The sequence below is a fragment of the Natator depressus genome, chromosome 3, assembly GCF_965152275.1.
Source record: "Natator depressus isolate rNatDep1 chromosome 3, rNatDep2.hap1, whole genome shotgun sequence".
Classification (NCBI taxonomy): Eukaryota; Metazoa; Chordata; order Testudines; family Cheloniidae; genus Natator; species Natator depressus.
The window spans coordinates 183659242-183678691 of NC_134236.1; the positions used below are offsets into that span (position 1 = coordinate 183659242).

Below are 19450 nucleotides of genomic sequence, written 5' to 3' on the forward strand. Positions count from 1 at the left end.
TAATATTGTGTACACTCAGTTATTTATTTGAGGTTCAGACCCCCTTTTTTATAGCTAAGAAGCAACCTCCCCCACTTGCTAGGCTGACAGCTTTGCTTATCTTTCATGTAAATGTGCCTTCATTGCCACTGCCTAACTACCAGATTGGTCAGCCAAACAAATACACATTCCTTTGTCCAAGGCAGACTGTGCTCATACATTGCTTGCCAAAATTGAGAACGTAATTTTAGCACATATGCATAACATTGTACACACCCCATACATACATTACACAATTAGTTTTCTAATAATATCTTACATCACACCTTTTAGATATAGATTATGGCAATAGTATTTAGGTGTGATGAATAAGTCAAGAACCACAAGAGTTGCTGACACAGTATTGAATCACCAATGGGCCTCTTTGTCGCATGCATACAAAATAAAGTACGTATCAGAAACATATTAACGTAGGTGAACAGACTAAAGAACTATGATTAAAGTGAAATGGTGCTGGTATTAGAGAAAAATTTACCTTTTTTTTGTTTTGTTTAGCACTAATAGAATTTTCATACAGCTAATGATTTAAATTCTCTTGATTTGAGATTGTAACTTTGCTTAGGCCTTGCCTACATGCGAGAAATTGACCAGAATAGCTATTCTGGAATAACTCCCCCATGTGGACATCTATTCCAAAATAAAAGTGATTTAATTCCAGAATAATTACTCCACTTTGTGAGTGGAATAATTATTCCAGAACAGAGTGTCCACATGGGGAAAACTACTCCAGAATAGAATCACAGAATATCAGGGTTGGAAGGGACCTCAGGAGGTCATCTAGTCCAACCCCCTGCTCAAAGTAGGACCTAATCCCCAACTAAATAGCTATGCCAGTCAATGTAAACAAAACCTAGTAAAAAATAAACCAAATTATTTACAAGAGGAAACAGTTCCACCAGTGCCACTACATTCTGGGTAAAATGGAGATGAAGCCTCACATAGTTACGCTATCTCAATTTAGAATGAAAGCTAGATATAGTAAATACAGTATTCTCAAGGCAAAGAGAAAAGCACTTGCATTAATCAAGCTAAGCTATGAAAATACAAAATGATATCCTATACTTCTCATACAACATGGTTAAAAGGCACCAAAGAAGAAGAGAAGAATACAGTTTGTATTTGGATTAAATAACTCTGAAAAGAATGAAAAGCTGCCTATTACCATTCTGACTATTTTTGGTCAAACTGACTGTCTGTGGTAGAGGCTACCAATGCTGTTTGGCAACAGGCTTACTTGCGCCCACCAGCTGCTGCTGCACTCTAATCCCACTAGGTGTGGGTTTTAAATCACTGAATTTTCTTTAGAAAGTATCCTAAAATCACTTTGGCGGCTGTATAATAGCATACAAAAACAACATAATAAAATACCATCCTGCTAAACTGCGATCACAACAACAAATGAGAGGCCCACATTTTAAACAGGAAACTAAAGTTAGGTAGTAAATATAGGGAATGCGCTAAAATAACTTTGAAAAAACAAAGCTTAGAGGTGCTACAGTGGGAAGGTACAAAAGATTATGTTTTATAGGAGGACGGAGCAAGTTACACACTATAGGGTCCACCACAGCAAGAACATAGTAGCAAGGCAGCATCAGATGCAATGGTGGAATGCTGACACAGAAAGTGATGTGTGAGCATAGATATCTGACAGTACAAGGATCAAGGAGCAACTCGTGATATAACCAGAGGCAACACTGTTAATGGATTACACAGTAGTTCCAATTTAAAATCAAAGCATAGTCAATGATGTTGCTGAAAGACATTTTGGACTGTGTTGACCTGTCCCGCTAATGTGGGCAAACCAAGTTCAACACCACTTAAAGCACGATAACAGTTGTCAAAGACTGCTGAAAATGCTAATCATAGGAATTAAGAATCCTTAGGCCCCTCATGGACCCAAATTAAAATCATGTTAAAGACATTTCAGCTAATAAGGCAGAGGTAGTCAATAGGCGAACCGTGGGCCAAATCCGGACTGCGAGACACTTTTGAACAGACCCTGAAATCTTTTTATTTACTGATTATCATCATTATTGGTTTTATTATTATTTTCTCTGGAGTCTGGGCCTTGACTATACCTTGACCAAGAAATTTGGACCTTGACAAAAAATAACTGACTACCCCTATAATAAGGAATGCATACAGTTTCTTTGGACAGTGTAGATGGGAATGACTGTTTTACAAGATGGCTCAGTCATCCCTGTCCACACTGACCAGAGAAACCTTATTAGCACTTTGCTAACAGCAAGAACTGATTTGAAACCCCATTGTCATTAGAAGAATTTGAAATTTAATCTCAGCAGAGAACACAAAAGTCTGGAAAAATACTGAAGCAATAAGATACCCGCCATTTAATAAAAAGAGTCTTAACCTCATATAAAAATTGAGCTATGGACTGAAAGAGAGCTAGTTTCTACTGATCTGAAAGCCAAACAACTTCATACAATAGGAAGAAAAGGGAAAGAAAACCTATTGTAAGATCATGTGATGAGATCTCTGGTATAAAGTTTCCCATATACTCTGACTCTAACTTCTCTAAAATGATTCCTGTACAATACTCACCATGCGGAACATGAACATGTCCACCCTTTACAACACAATAGCTACTCTTCCCAAGTTACCAAGTCATAGACATCTGGGCACTCAGCATTAAATAGTACTCGTCAGTTCTTTTCAAGACAAAATATGTTCCAGTATGTTTGTGCTTCTGAAGCTATGATGTTGTAGAGAAAGGAGACAAAGTACTCAAAGGTCATAAAGACACCATTGGACATCAGGCAGCATTTTTTTTTGTAGTGAGTAATTTACTACCACATGCCAATTCTATCTCACTTGACTTAAATTATACTTTGTGTGTACCCTGGGATACACTATACACTTTTACCTAATGTGATAAAGACAAATCAGACACTTCTCATCACATATATCAATGGTTCTCAACCAGGGGTCCGGGGCCCCCTGAGGGCCGCAAGCAAGTTTCAGGGGATCCGCCAAGCATCGCCAGCATTAAACTCACTAGGGCCTACAGCAGAAAGCTGACGCCCCACTGCACAGGACTGCAGCCCGGGGCGCCAAGCCCCAACACCTGGGGTTGAAGCCTGAGCAACTTAGTACCCTGTGGCGTGGTACCCTGGGCAACTGCTCTGTTTCCTACCCCTTAACGTCGGCCCTGGCTTTTATTTGGAGAAAAACAGTTGTTGTGGCACAGGTGGGCCATAGAGTTTTTATAGCATGTTGGGTGGGCCTCAGAAAGAAAAAGGCTGAGAACCCCTGACATATAATGTACTGTGTTATATAGTATGATTACATCCACAATGCAAAATTGAAAATATGATGGGAAGTGGATTTATTGTAATATAGGGATATACATAATTCGTAAATATCCACTTCTAAATGAAAAAAGTCTCTTAGCTGCTTCTTGCTTTCCTTGTGGATCTTTCTCTTGATACAGGGAAGCTTTGTGTGACCGTTCGAAAATAAAAATTCATAATTTGTGAAGTCTGGCTATGGACGGGACTTATACAAGTGCATACTTGCATATAAACTGTAAAGACTGGCAGATATGCTATATGATTCACTAAGTGAAAAAGCACAATACAATTTCTGCACAGGAAGTTACACAACACCTTTTTATTAACTGTCAAGCAGGGAGCACACAAAGCAGATCTATCTATGTTAATGTGCTCACCAAGTGCTAAATCAGAAATGGAAATACAAGACAGTTAATTATAATATCTTTTTATACCAACATATACATACTACCACATGGATTAACAACTGTCCCAAACCTGTGCAGCCAAATGAAATAAAATGGATGAAACTTAAACTAATGCTAAAAGCTAATATAAATTAAGTAATATACACTGCTGCACCCAATAAGCTGATAATCTTTATTTTGGGGGGATGAAAGGCCTGTAGGTCTATACCACAACACATCAGACGGTTGCCCCTCTTGAATTTACAAAACAAGAGTTTAGGTCCTGCACCTCCCCACCTCCCCACCCACACCTGCACCCTTCATCTCTCTGTCCTGAGGGGCTCCCTACCCTGTTACTACACTACTTCTCTGCTTTGAGGGCACCTCTACATACACCTGCCCATCATGATGGAGGCACAGCCAGGCCAAATTTGAATGGTGGTACAACCCCATGAGCCAGGTTGAACCGACCACACCATAACCACAACTTCAACAAACAGTGGTTGCAATTTTTGAACCAAAAACAAACAAATAAATCAAAAAACTTTCTTACAGCCTTGCCAATGAGTCAACTGTGCTCAGTATCCTTCACTCCCAATAGTTCCAGTGGGAGCTGAGGATGCTCAGCACCTATCATGAATCAGGCTTTGTGTTTATGAAGTGTTTTGAAACTGTGAGGTGTAATTTTATAGCTAAGTTTATAACTGCATTAAAAAAAGGGGAAAAAATTGAGACGTTTCTAGGTAGTTCAAATGTAATACAAAATAAAAAGCAAGAAACCAAAAGCCTCTCGTTTGTGTAAGAGTGGGAGAAGCTAGAGTCAGGATATTATGCCAGAACTCCCACACTCCCAAGTACCTTGTACAGCAAGAACTTCTTTCACTCATCACATACACAAACTCTCCAGAGGCCTTACCAGAGATTTCTAAATGCTCTCACTAGAGATGAACAATCAAAGCAATAGAATAATCCCGACTAGTACACTGTGCATGTTCAGCCAAGCAAATATATGTCAATGTTTTTAAATATTACAGCTGGGTTGTGAAAGAACAGAGACTAGTACACCAGGGATTTGTGAAAATTCCCCTCCTTGCTCGACCAGTAGTAGCAAGACAATGAGCATTTCTATATTAGAAAAACTGCACCAAATATAAATATATTGATCTAGTTAGACTGGTGTAAACCCCTGTTGTAGATACACATAAGTAGACGTTAAAATGGTTTAAATCAGTTTATCTTGTGTCCGTAAATTGCAAGCTAACTCTTGCTTAAATAAGTTTAATTTCACTGCCTCTGTATTATTAGGGATTTGCACTGGTTGAGCTAGGTTGATTTAAAATTTATTTAGTTAAACCAGTGCAAGTTTTCTAATATAGACCAGGTCTGAGCACCCGAGTCAGGCACAGTTGCCTATGGCAACAGCCACACAGTTATTTAAACCTACCCAGGGTAAGTCTAAACATCACCATGTTAAAAACAGTTGAAGCAGCAGGAATCTTTTCTACACCAGTGCTCTGTGTTGCCAATACCACTGCAGTTCCCTACCAAAGCCAGAGACCGTGGCCCAATTCTCTGTTGCCCTGCACCTTGTGTAGTCATTTTCAACAGTGCAAAGTGAGCCATTATTCAAATGGCAGCATTTTACACTCTTTTTGCACTAGCGTACATGATATGGTGCAAGTCAACAGGGAATCAGGGCTTAGTATTGAACACTTTAAAAAACACCATTTGTCCCCATCCATATTGACCAAACAGTGTTACAAACTAGTTCAGGCACAAAGGAGTTTCCTCTTTATGACTAAATGTGTTTTTAAAGTGGGATTAAACTAAAAAACAAAAACAGAAATGATGTTAAGATCATATGTATTTGACAAAGATCCATGCTAACCTGGCCAGATACTACAAACTTGATTCTCCTCTGATTAACAACAGTGTAACTCCAATGGCATCATTCTTGATTTGCACCTGCGTAAGTGAAGGAGAATCAAGCCCTGTCACTCTGATTCAATAGCATTTAAACATCCATTCTTCACAAGTGTAAAATGATTAGACCGGATGCAAGGCAGGGTGGATAAAAATCCATGATTTTTTTAATTCAAATTACATTTTTTTAATAAAATGCTTTTTGAGGAAAAAAGCCTATCTAAAGATAGTTTTAATTAAGATCCATGATGAGATATCTTTGAGCTATAACGTAAGAGAGATTATAAATTCTAATTCTATAGTATGAAACAATATATTCATGGAAAGTTTAAGAAAAGTTTTGTAAATGTGTTCCAATAGTCCATGGAATAGGGACCCAATCTTATATAGTTCCAGGGGCTTCTGTATAGATCATTTAGGTTAATCTTTCTATCTATCCAATGGGAGCAGCGAACAGCAGAGAGGCTAACAGAGGGAGTTTGCCTGGGATCTGCCTCAGAGGAGGTACGCTAAGGGCTGCATTGACGAGGCTGTGTTAGTGAGTATCTGAGTGTCTGTTGTGGGGACAGTTTGACCATCTGCTTGATTGGCTGTTTGAAAAGCGTGAATTGGGAGTGCTTTGTTCCAGGTGAGCCTTGAGTGGGCCAGACTGTTATAAAAAGCAAGTCAGCTGTGAACCAGCTGAGCTGCAAACAGCAGAGAGACTAACAGGGGGAGTTTGCCTGGGGAGAGCCCACTGAGGCTTACATCTTTCTGGCTTCTCTGAGTAGTTACTACAACTCCTGCGGAAGCTCGTAGAAGGAAGGTAATATGGATGGGGAGAGTTCAGCTGTTGTGACCTGCACTGGATGTGCCATGTTTGTCTTTCTTCCACAGGACAGAAGTGACTTTGTCTGTACAAAGTGCAAGCTGGTCTCCATATTGGAAGAGAAGGTTCAAGGTCTGGAGAAACAATTATCTACCCAGCATTGCATAAGAGAAACTGAAGATTTCCTGGACAGACGTCAGGATATGCTTCTACGAACACAACGTTCTGAAGATTCAGAGCAGGCTGCACTGCGGGGACAGGAGGACGGTGAAGAAATTTGGCAGAAGAAGAAAGGGGAGCGTCCATGTACCAGCAACGCAGATACAGGTAAGTAACGGTTTTCATGTTCTCTCCACAGGTACTAATGCGGAGAGTGGACTAGATGATACATCTGAGGGAAGGGAACAGAAGGAGACTCCGCCGATTGGAAGGCATGAGATGTACTGTCCTAGGGTTGGGAGTTCCACGACCACTGCTCCTAAGAGAAGGAGGCGGATGGTGGTGGTCTGGGACTCTCTCCTCAGGGGGACTGAGCCATCTATCTGCCATCCCGACCGGGAAAACCGAGAAGTCTGCTGCTTGCCAGGAGCTAGGATTCACGACGTGACGGAGAGACTACCGAGACTCATCAAGCCCTCGGATCACTACCCCTTCCTCCTTCTCCACGTGGGCACCAATGATACTGCCAAGAATGACCTTGAGCAGATCACTGCAGGCTACATGGCCCTGGGAAGAAGGATAAAGGAGTTTGAGGTGCAAGTGGTGTTTTCGTCCATCCTCCCTTTGGAAGGAAAAGGCCCGGGAAGAGACCATCATCTCGTGGAAGTCAACGAATTGCTATGCAGATGGTGTCAGAGAGAAGGCTTTGGATTTTTTGACCATGGGATGGCGTTCCAAGAAGGAGGAATGCTAGGCAGAGATGGGCTCCATCTAACGAAGAGAGGGAAGAGCATCTTCGCAAGCAGGCTGGCTAACCTAGTGAAGAGGGCTTTAAACTAGGCTCACCGCGGGAAGGAGACCAAAGCCATGAGGTAAGTGGGATACCGAGAGGAAGCACAAGCAGGAGCGCGCGAGAGGGGAGGGCTCCTGCCTCATACTGAGAAAGAGGGACGATCAGCGAGTTATCTCAAGTGCCTATACACAAATGCAAGAAGCCTGGGAAACAAGCAGGGAGAACTGGAAGTCCTGGCAGAGTCAAGGAATTATGATGTGATTGGAATAACAGAGACTTGGTGGGATAACTCACATGACTGGAGTACTGTCATGGATGGATATAAACTGTTCAGGAAGGACAGGCAGGGCAAAAAAGATGGGGGAGTTGCATTGTATGTAAGGGAGCAGTATGACTGCTCAGAGCTCAAGTATGAAACTGCAAAAAAAACCTGAGTCTCTGGATTAAGTTTAGAAGTGTGAGCAACAAGGGTGATGACATGGTGGGAGTCCGCTATAGACCACTGGACCAGGGGGATGAGGTGGATGAGGCTTTCTTCCAGCAACTCACGGAAGTTACTAGATTGCAGGCCCTGGTTCTCACGATTCAGAGTAACAGCCGTGTTAGTCTGTATTCGCAAAAAGAAAAGGAGTACTTGTGGCACCTTAGAGACTAACCAATTTATTTGAGCATAAGCTTTCGTGAGCTATAGCTCACTTCATCGGATGCATACTGTGCAAAGTGTAGAAGATCTTTTTATATACACACAAAGTATGAAAAAATACCTCTTCCCACCCCACTCTCCTGCTGGTAATAGCTTATCTAAAGTGATCACTCTCCTTACAATGTGTATGATAATCAAGGTGGGCCATTTCCAGCACAAATCCAGGGTTTAACAAGAACGTCGGGGGGTGGGGGGGGGAGACAAGGGAAAATAGGTTACCTTGCATAATGACTTAGCCACTCCCCGTCTCTATTCAAGCCTAAGTTAATTGTATCCAATTTGCAAATGAATTCCAATTCAACAGTCTCTCGCTGGAGTCTGGTTTTGAAGTTTTTTTGTTGTAATATCGCAACTTTCATGTCTGTAATCGCGTGACCAGAGATTGAAGTGTTCTCCGACTGGTTTATGAATGTTATAATTCTTGACATCTGATTTGTGTCCATTTATTCTTTTACGTAGAGACTGTCCAGTTTGACCAATGTACATGGCAGAGGGGCATTGCTGGCGCATGATGGCATATATAACATTAGTAGATGTGCAGGTGTACGAGCCTCTGATAGTGTGGCTGATATTATTAGGCCCTGTGATGGTGTCCCCTGAATAGATATGTGGGCACAGTTGGCAATGGGCTTTGTTGCAAGGATAGGTTCCTGGGTTAGTGGTTCTGTTGTGTGGTGTGTGGTTGCTGGTGAGTATTTGCTTCAAGTTGGGGGGCTGTCTGTAGGCAAGGACTGGCCTGTCTGCCAAGATTTGTGAGAGTGTTGGGTCATCCTTCAGGATAGGTTGTAGATCCTTAATAATGCGTTGGAGGGGTTTTAGTTGGGGGCTGAAGGTGACGGCTAGTGGCGTTCTGTTATTTTCTTTGTTAGGCCTGTCCTGTAGTAGGTGACTTCTGGGAACTCTTCTGGCTCTATCAATCTGTTTCTTCACTTCCGCAGGTGGGTATTGTAGTTGTAAGAATGCTTGATAGAGATCTTGCAGGTGTTTGTCTCTGTCTGAGGGGTTGGAGCAAATGCGGTTGTATCGCAGAACTTGGCTGTAGACAATGGATCGTGTGGTGTGGTCAAGGTGAAAGCTGGAGGCATGTAGGTAGGAATAGCGGTCAGTAGGTTTCCGGTATAGGGTGGTGTTTATGTGACCACCATTTATTAGCACTGTAGTGTCCAGGAAGTGGATCTCTTGTGTGGACTGGTCCAGGCTGAGGTTGATGGTGGGATAGAAATTGTTGAAATCATGGTGGAATTCCTCAAGGGCTTCTTTTCCATGGGTGCAGATGATGAAGAGTTCATCAATATAGCGCAAGTAGAGTAGGGGCGTTAGGGGACGAGAGCTGAGGAAGCGTTGTTCTAAGTCAGCCATAAAAATGTTGGCATACTGTGGGGCCATGCGGGTACCCATAGCAGTGCCGCTGATTTGAAAGTATACATTGTCCCCAAATGTAAAATAGTTATGGGTAAGGACAAAGTCACAAAGTTCAGCCACCAGGTTAGCCGTGACATTATCGGGGATAGTGTTCTTGACGGCTTGTAGTCCATCTTTGTGTGGAATGTTGGTGTAGAGGGCTTCTACATCCATAGTGACCAGGATGGTGTTATCAGGAAGATCACCGATGGATTGTAGTTTCCTCAGGAAGACAGTGGTGTCTCGAAGGTAGCTGGGAGTGCTGGTAGCATAGGGCCTGAGGAGGGACTCTACATAGCCAGACAATCCTGCTGTCAGGGTGCCAATGCCTGAGATGATGGGGCGCCCAGGATTTCCAAGTTTATGGATCTTGGGTAGTAGACAGAATATCCCAGGTCGGGGTTGCAGGGGTGCATCTGTGCGGATTTGATCTTGTGCTTTTTCAGGGAGTTTCTTGAGCAAATGCTGTAGTTTCTTTTGGTAACTCTCAGTGGGATCAGAGGGTAATGGCTTCTAGAAAGTGGTGTTGGAGAGCTGCCGAGAAGCCTCTTGTTCATATTCCGACCTATTCATGATGACAACAGCACCTCCTTTGTCAGCCTTTTTGATTACGATGTCAGAGTTGTTTCTGAGGCTGTGGATGGCAATCACCCTGATATCTGCTGGGAGAGCAATACAGCGGTGCACAGACAATCGAGGAAGTTTTTGGAAAGTGTAGGGGACAATTTCCTGGTGCAAGTGCTGGAGGAACCAACTAGGGGCAGAGCTCTTCTTGACCTGCTGCTCACAAACCGGGAAGAATTAGTAGGGGAGGCAAAAGTGGATGGGAACCTGGGAGGCAGTGACCATGAGATGGTTGAGTTCAGGATCCTGACACAAGGAAGAAAGGAGAGCAGCAGAATATAGACCCTGGACTTCAGAAAATCAGACTTTGACTCCCTCAGGGAACTGATGGGCAGGATCCGCTGGGAGAATAACATGAAGGGGAAAGGAGTCCAGGAGAGCCGGCTGTATTTTAAAGAATCCTTATTTAGGTTGCAGGAACAAACCATCCCGATGTGGAGAAAGAAAAGCAAATATGGCAGGCAACTAGCTTGGTTTAACAGTGAAATCCTTGCTGATCCTAAACACAAAAAAGAAGCTTACAAGAAGTGGAAGATTGGACAAATGACCAGGGAAGAGTATAAAAATATTGCTCAGGCATGCAGGAGTGAAATCAGGAAGGCCAAATCACACTCGGAGTTGCAGCTAGCAAGAGAAGTTCAGAGTAACAAGAAGGGTTTCTTCAGGTATGTTAGCAACAAGAAGAAAGTCAAGGAAAGTGTGGGCCCCTTACTGACTGAGGGAGGCAACCTAGTGACAGCAGATGTGGAAAAAGCTAATGTATTTAATGCTTTTTTTGCCTCTGTCTTCACGAAGAAGGTCAGCTCCCAGACTGCTGCACTGGGAAGCACAGCATCGGAGGAGGTGACCAGCCCTCCTTGGAGAAAGAAGTGGTTTGGGACTATTTAGAAAAGCTGGACGAGCACAAGTCCATGGGGCCAGATGCGCTGCATCCGAGAGTGCTAAAGGAGTCGGCGGATGTGATTGCAGAGCCATTGGCCATTATCTTTGAAAACTCATGGTGATCGGGGGAAGTCCCGGACGACTGGAAAAAGGGTAATGTAGTGCCCATCTTTAAAAAAGGGAAGAAGGAGGATCCTGGGAACTACAGGCCAGTCAGCCTCACCTCAGTCCCTGAAAAAATCATGGAGCAGGTCCTTAAGGAATCAATTCTGAAGCACTTAGAGGAAAGTGATCAGGAACAGTCAGCATGGATTCACCAAGGGCAAGTCATGCCTGACTAATCTGATTGCCTTCTATGACGAGATAACTGGCTCTGTGGTTGAGGAAAAAGCAATGGATGTGTTTTTCCTTGACTTTGGCAAAGCTTTTGACACGGTCTCCCACAGTATTCTTGCCAGCAAGTTAAACAAGTATGGGCTAGATGAATGGACAATAAGGTGGGTAGAAAGTTGGCTGATTGTCAGGCTCAACGGGTAGTGATCAATGGCTCCATGTCTAGTTGGCAGCCGGTATCAAGTGGAGTGCCCCAAGGGTCGGTCCTCGGGCCGGTTTTGTTCAGTATCTCCATAAATGATCTGGAGGATGGTGTGGACTGCACCCTCAGCAAGTCTGCAGATGACACTAAACTGGGAGGAGAGGTAGATACGCTGGAGGATAGGGATAGGATACAGAGGGACCTAGAAAAATTAGAGGATTGGGCCAAAAGAAATCTGATGAGGTTCAACAAGAACCTGCACTTAGAACGGAAGAATCCCATGCACCACTACAGAGTAGGGACCGAATGGCTAGGCAGCAGTTCTGCAGAAAAGAACCTAGGGGTTAAAGTGGACGAGAAGCTGGATATGAGTCAACAGTGTGCCCTTGTTGCCAAGAAGGCCAATGGCATTTTGGGATATATAAGTAGGGGCATTGCCAGCAGATCGAGGGATGTGATCGTTCCCCTCTATTTGACATTGGTGAGGCCTCATCTGGAGTACTGTGTCCAGTTTTGGGCCCCACGCTACAAGAAGGATGTGGAAAAATTGGAAAGAGTCCAGCGGAGGGCAACAAAAATGATTAGGGGACTGGAACACATGACTTATGAGGAGAGGCTGAGGGAACTGGGATTGTTTAGTCTGCGGAAGAGAAGAATGAGGGGGGATTTGATAGCTGCTTTCAACTACCTGAAAGGGGGCTCCAAAGAGGATGGATCTAGACTGTTCTCAGTGGTAGCCGATGACAGAACAAGGAGTAATGGTCTCAAGTTGCAGTGGGGGAAGTTTCGGTTGGATATTAGGAAAAACTTTTTCACTAGGAGGGTGGTGAAACACTGGAATGCGTTACCTAGGGAGGTGGTGGAATCTCCTTCCTTAGAAGTTTTTACGGTCAGGCTTGACAAAGCCCTGGCTGGGATGATTTAGTTGGGGATTGGTCCTGCTTTGAGCAGGGGGTTGGACTAGATGACCTCCTGAGGTCCCTTCCAACCCTGATATTCTTTGATTCTATGACTCAGTGCTCAGTCTAGAAGATACCATCAGAGATGCTTAGTTTTGCAGTTCTCACACTGTGGATTTGTGTCTCCAGAGATAACATGCTTGTTAACAGCAAAAATGTTTTTAAGTACATAAATAAATAAATAAAGAAATAGAGGTGAGAAATAACAGACCTTAATCTTATTTTCCCTCTGCAAATTTGTGTACACAGAGTCAATCCCTTACCTCTCTCTAAAAGTGCAAAGTTTCAAAAAGTTCAGTGAATATAAGATTGTTGGGGGTAGCATAGATCTGGACAAGGAGAAGAAGTCTGGAGATAAATGTGAGAAATGAGGGACAGGCAGCAGAAACAAAAGTGAAACTGTTTGAGCAGCATATTCCAGAAGTCTTGAGGTCTTTCTGAGTGTAGCCTGCATTGATTTGAAATCTACCAAACCATTCTCTCACTAGAAGGGAAAATCTATAATGGCAGCAGGATGTAAAAGAGACCCAGTCTGGGAATATGAACCATTCAAGAAATATATGTTTGCTGATGATGTTTTAAAGAAAGTCCCACCAGTGAAATGGTGGAAGTGACTTAAGCACTTGGATTCAGAGACTGTTGAAGTGATAATCTCACTTTTAACAGCAGTAGCTTCTTCTGCCAGTGCAGAAAGAATATTTTCTTCCTTTGGACTAATTCATTCCAAATAGAGAAATCATTTGAGACCTGAAAAAAACAGAAAATCTTGTTTTTCTTTTCCAGATTACGAACAAACAGGAAAATGAAGGTGAAGACAACTGAGTTAGCTGCAGAAGCCAATATTTTAAGTTTCTCATGTTGACATCGCTGACATAGTGAATTTAATTTGTTTTGTTTTTTAAAAATATTTCATTTAACTATTTTAGTTTAAAACAATTTTAACAAAAACAAACCTGATTTTACAAAACTTGAATGTTTAACTAAATTCAAAAATTCATATGCTTGTTTTGTTATATTATGTTTGCTGTTGAAGAAAAAATCCAGAATACAGAATGTTGTTGTTTTAGTTAAATGAAATAATTTAAATGTCTGTCTGGTGATGTTCTCCTCCTAATACAGCATGGCAAGAAAATCCCCCAAATGTTAACGAGTAACCTGTAGAATCAGAGATAGTTCACCTCCCAATGACTTCATGAATATCTGCTTCAATAACCTTTGGTAAATGAAATAACCAAACAATCATTCATTTTCTGATATAGCTCTAAAACTAATCTGATTTTTTTTCAAAATAAATCACTTTAAAAATGTAAAGCGTGTACCTTCTAAAAATGAAACCTACATCTATCTCTGAGTTGTGACGAATATGTATTAAGGTTATAACAACCAACCAGAATGTACTTTTATGTAGAAATCCATGATTAAATCAAGTCTTCCTGACTAGTGATTTAAATCACCCTGATGCGAGGCAGTGGAGAATCAGGCCCACTGTCTACATATGTTATGCAAACCATATTTAAAACTGGTTCAGCAAGCATGGTTTAATTGTCTGTGTGGAAGGAACTTAAAATCTCTGGGGGGAGAGAGAGGTGAGAAGAATTCTGAAAGCTTTTCCAACATTGTTTCCTCTCTCATCTGTCCGCAATGAAACCTCAGACTACCTCTGTCTCTTTCCGTTTGGGTTTGGGATAAAGATGAACTGTTTAAAATAAATTAAATACTTTGTGTGTGTATATATTTCTGCAAGCTTCTTTTGGGCCTTACTGATAATTATTAAGGGTTCCATTCTCCCACCTGCAGGATAAAAGCAGCTCCAATTGCAGATAATTGAGTCCCAGAAGGGAAAATGATTTAAAGTCTATCTACTTGTAATCATTTCATGCATGACATTGCTCTTCCCCAGCTGACTACCTGTGTATCACCCACTTTCTCTGAACTTTTAGGTTTCTTTTTGTTTGTTTGGAATACTATTTCACTGAGAAGCAGAGCTCAGTGCAATGGCTCTCATTTGTCTACTTTCACTTGTACATCTTGATGAACCTTCAGATGTGCTAACAGTGGCTGATACTCTGAAGCAATAGGAGTTTAATTAATCATGTGTCTTTCTTGAAAGTAGGAGAGAGAGTTTTTGAAAGTCCTATAAAACTTGCTCTCAATGTTTTTAAGCTATCGCAGGCCCAGGGTCAACTCTTGAAAAGTCACTGGCCAGAAGATATGCTCACTGCCAGCATTCAAAGTGAGTGCAATGAATGGTTGAAGCATCCCAGAAATTTCAAATACATAGCATTTTTGAAGAGGAAATTCAAGAGCCTAGCTATGGGGTACAGTGAAAGTATGTTGGGGCCTCAACTACTGTATATCTGTCCTCTGACACATCAAAGCATGGTTTGGTCTAGACCAAACCATGCTTTAGCTATGTTTGGGATAGCTGTTTTGTAACCAAGTTCCCCAATACAACTGCATTACTAGTGTGTATGGGTACAATAACTGTGCTTGCACTAAAGATTTTTTTTTCCCCCCAGGGAGCAGGGGGTAAAGAATTTCCCCCTAGTGCTACAACTAAGGTTGCACAAGTAGTAGCACCAGTGGGAGCTGCAGTACTATTTGAATTACTGAGACAGGCAGGTCTATGCCTGCCCATAACTAAAGGCCCACACCATCAGTTAAGCCCAGGCTACAATAGATTACTGAGGACAACAGATGAAAAAAAAGTGGGAGCAGGAGTGAGGTCGAAGGTTGAAAATCCGGGATCCAGAAGGGGGACAACGAGCAGAGAATCCCCCAGCAGTTCCCACTGCTCCTCAAAGGTGTCTAGGGAGTCAGTGGACACTGCCCAGAGGAATTCTGCCCAGAAGTATGCTTGGATAAGGGACCAGGAATAGGCCCCAAAGTCACAGAGCACACCACCCAACTTCCTACTTCTGGAGCGATGGATAGCCACCTTGGCCAGTGCCAAGAGGAGGCTGGGGAGGATGTCCCGTGATTGTAGAGGCCACAGATACAGTGTGCACAGATCAGAAGATGCGGGGAAAAGTGCAGTCAGAACTTCAGTAAGAGGTTCTGGATGATGCAAGGAGAGGCTACAACCTGATGAACCCTACACAGATGTGTGCCAAGGTCTCTCTCATGCACCAAAAGGGACAGGTGTTGGGTGAATTTGTAAACTGCACCAGGCAAACACCCATGCTTTCAGCTCCATGGAGGAGCCACCAACTAGTATCCCCAGTAGGTCGCAGAATCAGGGTAGAGTATATATTCAGGACCAGAGAATGCAAGTTAACTACCCCTGAGAAGAACAGGGGAAGTTCACACCTCTCAAGCCATTCTTTCATGCTGTCTGTCTGCTGATTCAATTACACAGTACTGTACCAGTTCATAATCAGGTTATCTTCACAGCCATAAAATAAAATATAATTTAGCACTTCTAGCTGTTAATTAGATATCAGTTTTGCAGATATTTGTAAGTAACCTACAACCAGACACCAAGGAAAAGTTTCCGACTGGCTATAAAAAATAATCCATACCCTCTTAAGTTTGCTTATATAGTTATAGGAACAAAACAAAACTTTTCATCATCATATAATTTAGTTAAGTTTGAACCGGAACAAAGATCAGAATTGCGATGTTACATTTTTTCCTACACCATCAAAATCATTCAGTGTAACATCTCTGACTCACAGTCTACAACCCCAATGTTATGGCTCAGATGGGATGCTGAGGGCATGTTATCCCCACTCACCAATTTATTAATTTAGTTTTGAACTCTCGTATCAATGTCCTCCTCAGTATAGGACTATTGCATTCTTTCTCCTGGTTCCCTCCCCTCTGTACTTTTTTTTTTTTTTTAAACATAGCTGCACCATTGCCTTAACCAACCCACTTCTGCCAGAGGATTTTCCCATGCTCACCAAAAAGCAGGATACATCACAGTGCAGTAAAATGGTGTTATATTTTTTCATGTTGTTTTGAGTAAAACCCTTAATTTAATATAAACAGTGTTAATTTATTTCTGTTGAAAAGCTGAGGATTAAGAAAAACTGAAATCCATTTTACTACTACTGCATTATTCAAAATGTGCCCAAAAGCATATTCAACGGGATACAAAACACAGAAGAACATGGCAATCTGATCAACTGCCAGTCAGTTTTCTGGGTTAATTTAAGACACGGTGGCTAACATTTTCATTACAACAACCAATGCAAACATTATTATCATAAACACACACAAATGCATACACACAATTTGTGTACATATATATACATACACAATACTGCTTTTAAAGCCCCTTTATATACTTAAAAACAGATTAAGAGAAACATCTGAAAACCCTGACAAAAAGAAATATGTTTTTAGGTATCTCAAAAGTTTGAGAGCATCACATCCAGGAAAAAATTTCCTAGTGGAAAAGGGGGGTTGGGCAGTAGGAAGCCCACTCCATACACACTAATGTCTCCTAAGAGCAACTAACACTGCAGAGATCTCAGCAGTGAGCCAAGTACTTCATCCAAAAAGGCAAGAGAAAAGAGAAGACACCTAGAACGAGGGCTAAGGTGCCGCGCAGGAGTCGGTGGGCAGCGGCGGCAGCAGCAGATTGGGGGGCGATCTCCCTCTCTCTGGAGCTCATGGGAACCGGTGAGTGGCACTTTCTGGCTCTTCGTCGGGGTTGTTACAGACACACACTCTCCCAGAAATGCCTATGACTTGCTGGGCTGGGCTCAGCTCTCCTGGCCACGTGCCTGTCACAACCCCAACCAAAATGGGGGAGGTGCACATAATCCGGGGCGGGTGCCTGAAACTCACCTTGCACGCATCAGCTGCTGTCTTCGCTAATGGAGCCGCGCGGGGTGGGGAGGGGAGGCCAGAGGCCCTTCCTGCAGTTGGGGAAGGTTATGTTTTTACGGGCAAGAGGGCTAACACCTCCTCTCCTCATCGGGCTGGCTCAGGCAGGAAAGGCACCTATAAGGAACTGCAGTGGGTGCTATTCTTGGCGCACTACCTTCTCCCAGCCACATGCTCCTTAGAGAGCCTCTTCCCCTCCCCCTCCCCCAGGAAAACGGGGGCATATGGGGAAGGAAGAACCAGTTCAACAACAATAAGAGAGTTGCAGGACGCAGCCCAGCTGCCAACCTCACTCTCCAACAGGGAGGAGAGCATCCGTCCTTTGGGGGGGTCATTTTACGGCAAGTCTCTCTTCTCTGGAGGGATGACTGTATCGGGGGGGCTGCGCAGGAGTCACTCAGCGCTGACTTCAGATCTGCACTCCTGGCACGCGTCCTCAGTGTTGGGGGGCTGCGAGAGCGTCCCCTTTTCATGTCAAACCCGGAGGGCGATCTCGGCACATGCTTTGTCTTAGGGCGGGCGTGAGGGTTCCGGACCTTACCCAGCCTCTCTGGAAGCGACCCATGTGGAACACCGACCCAGGCAGCCCCAAGTCATCTGCATCAGCTTCCTCACCTCCTCCATTATTTACCCTCTCCCCCTTTGCGCGCTATCCATGTGCGCTTGCTCACGCGCGCCGCCGAGCAGCCCTTCCTTCTCCCTCTCATCACACACGCGCGGCCCCCGGCCTCTTCCCAGACCCTGGCAGCGAAAACAAAACAAGGCTCCCTCCCCTCACGAGTCACACTCGAGCTCTCCGGAGGCACCAGCCCCCTGAGCAAACTGCTTCATCTCCCTCCATATTTATTAAAGCACTTTTAAAACATAGACTGTCCTCTGTGCGGCCGCGTGAGCGGGACAAACCCCAATCCACAGCCCACCTGTCCCTGTTAAACCTCCTCTCCCTGCCCACATTTGTTATTTTGAATCACAATTTCCTTCCAGCCCCAATTAAGAACAAACCCCCTTTATACATCCCACCTCTGAGAGACGGCAGCGATCCCCCCGTGCTGCCACCCCTCAGAGCAGGAAACACGCTCATCCTTTAACCACATGTATGTTCTCTGTAGATTCAGATATTCTAAAATAAAACACACGCAAATATAGGCTGGGAATCTCTCTGCTGGGGGGTGGAGCAAAATCCTCCCCCCCGCCCCCAGTTAATAATGGGGTCCATACTCACAGTAGTCATGAAGCTGTGCGGCTGGGGGAGAGTGGACACAATATGGCAGCAGGCCCGCAGGGGTATGTGGCAGCGATCAGCAGCAGCTTCTGCTCCCTCTCTCCCTGCGCAGCAGCAACACCTCCCTCTAGTCTCTCGGTCTCCCCATAGCAACACGGCACCCAAGCCACTAACCCCTCCCCCCCTTCCTATACTTACCACACAGCCTTCTCCTCCCCCTGTCCAAATGGGCTGGCCCCCTCCCCTCCTGCTGTCATATGCAGGAGACGAGTCCATTGCTGTGGAGGGCGGGAGGGGGATGAAGAATAGGTTGTGAGTAGTTCATTGCAAAGGGGAAGGGGGTGACTTCCCCTTCCTGCCAAGTTCAGTGTGTGTCTCTGACTGGGGGTTCCGTTGTACTATGTGGGAGGAAGGAGGCTCCTGGGATCAGTCACTACAGACACTGATGCAGCTCCTGACCTTCTGCCTGAGGTTTAGACTATAGTCATAAGGACTGGTTTCAGAGTAACAGCCGTGTTAGTCTGTATTTGTAAAAAGAAAAAAGAAAAGGAGTACTTGTGGCACCTTAGAGACTAACCAGTTTATTTGAGCATGAGCTTTCGTGAGCTACAGCTCACTTCATCGGATGCATAGCATATTGTGGAAACTGCAGAAGACATTATATACACACAGAGACCATGAAACAAAACTTCCTCCCACCCCACTGTCCTGTCATAAGGACTGTGCTCCACAATCTCCCTCCATCCATTTATATTGAACTGAGACTGCCTTTGTACAAAAGCTGCAACTTTTTGTCCTCAGACCCATCCATTGAGAGATGGTGTGGCAGCACCATGACCTTGCCTTGAAAGGTTGCCCTGTGGTGTGAA

General features: G+C 43.7%; 1 protein-coding gene across 4 annotated transcripts in view; it reads right to left on the reverse strand.

The window, feature by feature from the left end:
* Positions 1 to 18884, reverse strand: part of FOXN2 (forkhead box N2) — a 127782-nt gene extending 108898 nt beyond the window's left edge. For 2 of the 4 annotated variants that reach the window (XM_074949448.1, XM_074949451.1), the window contains exon 1: positions 18582 to 18726. The gene's annotated coding sequence lies outside the window, so the exon portion shown is untranslated. Of the gene's footprint in view, positions 1 to 17320; positions 18293 to 18581; positions 18727 to 18779 lie in introns of those variants that run through there. The other 2 variants (XM_074949450.1, XM_074949449.1) reach the window with 2 other exon arrangements.
* Between the last annotated feature and the right edge of the window lie 566 nt (positions 18885 to 19450).